Source organism: Nannospalax galili, unplaced genomic scaffold (assembly GCF_000622305.1).
Source record: "Nannospalax galili isolate Female #2095 unplaced genomic scaffold, S.galili_v1.0 scaffold1222, whole genome shotgun sequence".
In the NCBI taxonomy this organism is placed as follows: Eukaryota; Metazoa; Chordata; class Mammalia; order Rodentia; family Spalacidae; genus Nannospalax; species Nannospalax galili.
This window is the reverse complement of record NW_008348070.1, coordinates 251,862-258,394: the sequence shown is the minus strand read 5'-3', so window position 1 is coordinate 258,394 and position 6,533 is coordinate 251,862.

The following is a 6,533-nucleotide window of genomic DNA, read 5'->3' as shown; positions in this document are numbered from 1 at the left end:
CTGCAAACTAGCTTTTGGGGACCATTTTGTAATCAAGAGACTTAAATACAATACATTTTTAAAGTCATCCTAAATTTTTCTTCACACTGGTTGTTTTGACACCTCTTTCATCATATATTCTCTTCTCATCAACAAAGTATGAAATTTGCCAGGAAAGACATTAAATTTCCTTAGAACAAGCACCATTCCAGATCTGGTATATTTGAACATTTTAGTTTCCTTGGAAGTACTGTCAGTATAATCTTTACAACTAGTTCAAGGCAAATATAAAAGAAGCTTCTATAAATTGTCGTGTTCATTATGTTTAATTCTTATGACAGCTTATTTTCTAAGACTGCATTGTGCTTTAGGCAACAATGGAAACTTCAAAATACTTAATCATCAAAAATCTTCTAAGATGTGTGGGAGGACAAAATAAGAGTGTCCACAGACATAAGATGAAATCCACAATGTTGGAATTGGGAGCTCTTAGACGAACCTGGTATAGAAGAACCCAAACCAACATTAAGAGAATGAAATATGTGGTCCACGATCTATCCTTAATGTTCTGTCTCAACTATTGATATGAATTCTGAGGATTGCTCTTAGGATAGTTGAGCCAGCAAAAAATGATTATCTATTGTTTATTGTACAGACTATGTATATTCTAGAAGGTTCCTTCAGTTCTACATGTTGTTGGGATTTTTAGTCCCAACATTTTGAAGGCATTCAAACTCCACAAACTCAGCAGTTAGAGAAGCCTATGCTCCTTTCAGATTGCACATGCCAACTGCCATTCTTGCTCTGTTCTTAAAGAAGATCCCATGTGTCTTTCTGCATTTATGATGCCCCAACAAAATGTATTTTGTAAGTCTAAGAATTCACATCTTCCATTAACCACTACGTTCCCATAAAGAATGGCCGTTTCTAGACCCAATCCTTTCGTCGTGGGTTCTTTTAGAAGTAAACTGTTAGCTTTAATTCAAATATGTACGTAAACTTATAAATAAGAGAATATAACAGAGAGAAATCATGTATGTTATGCATTATGATTTAAAAGCAGCTATCATCTTGTGACACAAATTATTTTACATAATGCAAGTTATTACTAACTTTGTACTCAAACAAAAAAAGCTATCAGGATTTATATTGCTTCTGCCTTTAGTAAGTTAACGCATTTTAAAAACAATGAATGTAGCTCGGCGTGGTGGCACACACCTTTAACCCCAGCACTCGGGAGGCAGAGGCAGGGGGATCTCTGTGAGTTTGAGGTCATCGTGGTCTATATAGTGAGTTCCAGGACAACTGGGTCTCAAAAAGACCAGAAAAAAAAGTGAATGTACAAACAAAGTCAAAAACTAATACATGGAAAGGTTATATGGGCTGTATGGAATCAAGTGATGTAAGTTGTTCTTACTTGTGAACATGTATGTTAATGAAAACATGTATAATGTAAATTTAGAGTAATAATTCATGTGTTAATTTCCTAATGTAAAAAAGTCTTTAAATTACCAACCCTTCCTTTGTCGATTTTTTCTCCATCTGGGGTATTTGATTTTTCTCTGCTAGCCTGTCCTCAGTGAGTCAAGCCATCCATTCACCCTTTTTTGGCAAACTAGCACTGTGTTGCTGCTCTGGAGTTCCACACAATGATCACAGCTGGTCGAGGGCCAGGTCATCACAGGATTGCTGCCATAGATTCCAGTTTTGTTTTGTTTTCATCTTGAGAAGCTATTGCAAACTAATTCTATCTTCTTCATGTCCAATGATCCTTTCACATTCTCTCATATACAAATTTTAGAATTTTGTTTCACATTATAAAGAAAATAATTTTATTCAATTCACGGATTTGGAGGCTGTGATGGCTAATCCTGGGTGTCAACTTGATTGGATCTGAGATTAACTGAAATGAAAGAGATCTTCTTGATTGGATCATCTAAAGCCAGAAGACACACCCTAAATGTGGGCGTTACCTTCTGATGGCAGCTGGAGAACCCTCGGCCTTTTGCGGCTTGCCTTCTCTCTCGCTGGTGAGTTCATCTTGCTGCTGTAGACTGAAGACTAGCTGATCTTTTGGAATTTTTCAGATCTTCAGCACCGGATTGGGACTACTGAGACATCCAGCCTTGTGGACTGAGCGACTACAGATTCTCAGCCTCCCCAGTGTGGTGCAGCCATTGTTGGACTACTCGGGACTCTATCCTGTGAGCTAAGCTGATAAATCTCTACACATATTCATTCTACTGGTTCTGTTTCTTTGGAGAACCCTGACTAATACAGAGGCTTTGGCATAGAACTATCCTCTGAATGTCAAGCTATGAGCAGACCCTTTTCCCAAACTTGGTTGGTTGCACCCACTGGCTTAGGATCATCACAAAACTTGTTGACTGTTGACCCTCCACAAGACGGGAGGAACAGAGAGAGTCAGTTGTGCCTCCCAAACAACCAGTTGGTCCTAGATGAGCACGGAGGAGGCACTGAGGGTACCTAAGCTGAGGAAGCCTGTAGGGAGGCTCTTTCTTGCCATTGTGTGAAACTATGTGGTCATCACATCCTGGAGACTTTGCAGTGCAGTCTTGAGGAGAGCACCCACACTCCTGTAAGTAAACCCTCACCCACTGCTCTCTAAGTAAGCCCAATAAACTTGCTTATTTTCTAAACTGCAGTTTGGTCTAATCATACCTTGCTTTGTAGTAGCAGCCCAAGAGAGGAGGGGCCTGGCAGCATTTGTGCTACCCAGAAGGTATTTTATCAAGAGAGGATGAAAATTCAAGAGCCAAGCACATTCAACGCTAAAATGACTTAGAGGGTATAATGCTTGTAATTATGACTCAGAGGACAAACTGAAGCCACTAACAGTAAAGGTTATACATTTGAGGAGTCTAGTTAAACTTGGGATGAGGAACAGAAGTAATAATTTCAATCATAAGTTTGTTATGCCCTTTTCTTTTATGTACTATGCAATAATTTAATAAAAGGATTTTAATTTAAAAAGCAACATCAAAAGTTAATGTTTTAGTGAGGTACTGCTTGCAATTTGAGTTTCCCTTAGGTAGTCAGTGGTCACAGAGGCCAGAAGAAAGCATTGGATCTCCTGGAACTGGAGTTACAGACGATTGATAGCCTCTGTGTAGGTGCTCAAGAACAGAGCCATGGTGCTTATGGAGGTGCAGTAACTGCCCTTAACTGCTGAGCCATCTCTCTAGCCTCATCACAGATTTTATTATGTGTAGAGGTTTTACAACTCTGTAATTTCTAACTAAGCATGTGGTGTATTTGAATTCTTTTTTATCTACTTCAAAGTTGAGAAAGACTTGTTCATGTCCTTATGTTTGTCTGTGGATGTACAACACATTTCATTTTATAATACCATTGTTATATTACGTGAGGGTCATTTCTTCATTCTCTGTCTTGTTTCATTGATACATATATTGATCTTTATGTGAATAATATACAATCCTCTTAAATGTTCTTTTGTGTATTCTTATGTGTGAGGTGCATGTGGTATATACTTGTATTCAACTGTATCTTCATGAAGGCCAGAAGATGATGTCAGCTGTACTGACCTTATCACTCTCTCCTCTGAGAATCCCTCACTGAACCTGGAACTAGGCTGGTGGCCAGCCAGACCCAGTATTCATCCTTCCTCTAACTCCCATAGGACTTGGTTATAGGCATTCACATAGACACACTTATATTTTACATGAATTCTCAGGATTCGAACTCAGGTCTTCTTGCTCAAATGACAAGCTTATTACTGGCTCATCCATCTTCCAGCTCCATCATAATACACAACCTTGATTACTAAATTAGTGCAATAAATTTTGAAATTTGGTAGAGTTTATTCCACAAGCTTTCCTGCCACTTTCAAAATTAAATGAAATATTTTGTTCATTCTTCTTTACAAATAAATTTTAGAATAATTTTTATCTATTTCTTTGAAAATTTTGCTAAGAATTTCATTGAAATAGCAGAAGATATTATATGCAGATCTACGTGTATGCATATATACTCATAACCACAATGAACACCTTTTAGAACTTTCAATATATAGACAGGGTATTATTTTTGCTCACTTTGATAATCGTATTTCATCCATTAATATTTTCTGTTTTTTAAGTTAGCAAACAAAATCCTGTACATATTTTATTTTGACAGGTTTTATAACTATTAGATTTTATTGAGTTAGTCCAAATGGTATTTTATTTCTGTTTCTGCATCTCTGGTATCTCATTTTTTATCTTCCAGCTTGTTTCAGTCATGTTTCTAATTGCTTGTTGAAGCAGTTTTACAATGAGCGCTCTGAAATCCTTGTCCAATAATTTTGACATCTGTGTCATCTCCGTGTTAGCATCTGTTGATTGGCTTTTGTCATTCAAGTGGAAGTTTTGTTTCTGGTTCACAGGGCGATGAGTGACTTTTCATTGAAACATCAGCATATGGAACTATTATGCTATGAGACTGCTGATCTTGTATTACTTGTGAATTTCAGCAGTTTCCTCTGATACTGCCCAGTATGAAAATAGCACTGTCTGTTTTTGCCAGGTGGCAGTTGAAGTCAACATACCAAATGGGCCTGCCATGTCAAGGGTGGAGGGAAGACACTGCACATTACTGCTGGATGGGTGAAACAAGCTGAGCTGTCCACCAGCTCTACCTGGAAAGGAGGAGAGGCTATCAGGTTACTGTCCTCAAAGACTTTTATTGATACTGCTGTAAAATGTTGATCTCCTTATTATTTATAGGTGGTAAACAATTCAAATTTCCATTTGGTTTTCTCAAGCACGATTCCTTGCATTGTGTCAGGTGGTCACATCACAGGCAGGTCAATGTGTAGGTCTGGGATTCTCACATGGTCTCTACTGACATCATCTGTGGCCAATGCACTCAACAGATTTGAAGTCCTTACCTTCATTCTGTCCTTCTGAACATTATCCCAGTGCTGGTCTGTCTGCTACAGTGTGGCAAGTGTAAAATCTACTGCACTTTTTTCTGGGATAGTATTGTTGTTTCCTGCATAGTCATGAAATATTTCTAAAAATTTCTTTGTCAGAACATTTTTTCTGATATTTACTTGGATATAACACTTTGCTGGGAGATTTTGCAAATGATTTTTTACTACTGTTTCCAAACTTCTTACATACATGTCCAGGGATGGTGAAAGTTGGGCTTCCTTTTTAATTCCATTGACCATTAGTGTAACAGGAATTATACATAAGTAGCTACTGAATACATGCTTTCACATTGACCTTGTGACATTTCTTGTTAATTTGTTTTGTAACCTCTAATTTTTTCTTTCTAAATCAATATCAAATAGGTCTATTATAGTGTTATTTTATATGTAAATAGTACTGCTGTACAACAAATATAGTTTACAATTTTATAGTCATAATAAAAGGAATTTTTTGTTCATATTTTCTTGTGCTCATTGAAAAGAAATAAATTTGTGATTATGACACTAACTTAAATGTTAGAAGGAAAAATATTAATGCTTATTATGTAAGCTGAATTTCATTATCAGAGCACTAAAAAGTCCTTTACTTTCTCTCCCATAAGTCCTTAGAATAGTCCTGAATTGGAGGGAATGAGATAGACACACAGTTGGTTTAACATTTGTTAAAGACATTTCTTTATAAGAGGATGAAATGTTTCAACTGCTATTTTAAGGAACCATCGTCTATGTTGATTGGAAGAGTTACCAGATTAGCCAAACTGAGCCATCTGGACCAGTCTTCACTGTTATATTAAGTAACTGCTAGGAGACTGTAGAAACTGGGTATGATTGTATTTTCCTCCCTTGGTCTCTACTGAGAAATATTCTCCTGGCAGAGACCCAAATATATTTGAAATGTGGCAAAGAACAATTTGCTAAACCAAATCTTAAAGCTGAAATAGAAGCAAACTTCTAAGCTTTATTTTTATCTTAAAATTTGATGGTAAAAATTATAAATAAATAATAAATAACTTGATGATGTACAGTCATTTGCAGGTTTCATATGAAGCTCTTGTTTTCATTGCCATGAACGGTTAGGGCTACAATTTTTTTTAATGATAATGTAATATGAAACTGTGTAATAAGTAGTTTCTATGCCACAATACCATTAGAAAGTTGCCACAGTCTTATGAAAATTAGAACATATACTGTATTTGAGGAAAAGCAAAAAAATATTACATATATCATCATCATTGGATATCCTGTAAAGTTAAAAATCAAAACCTGGTATATAGCATTCCCATAGTCCTTATGCATTATAAGGATGAAAAACTATTGGGTGAGTCTAAAATAAAGAACAAGAGGAAAGGTCATAGGCTAAGGGTAGCCCTTAAAACATTCTGCTTTGAAGAGAGCTTTCTAGCCTGTGTCCCTGTGATGAGTAGAAAATGTACTTCATTCTTTACCACTGTTTAGAACATAAAAACAGACAATATTTATTTTTGTGTGATAAGATAAATAAATAAATAAATAAATAAATACCCCAAAAATTAAAGATCAGCTTTTTATTTTTGTCTATCTGGTTTTTTTTTGTATTTGCTGTTGTAGTTTTCCTTCCTTC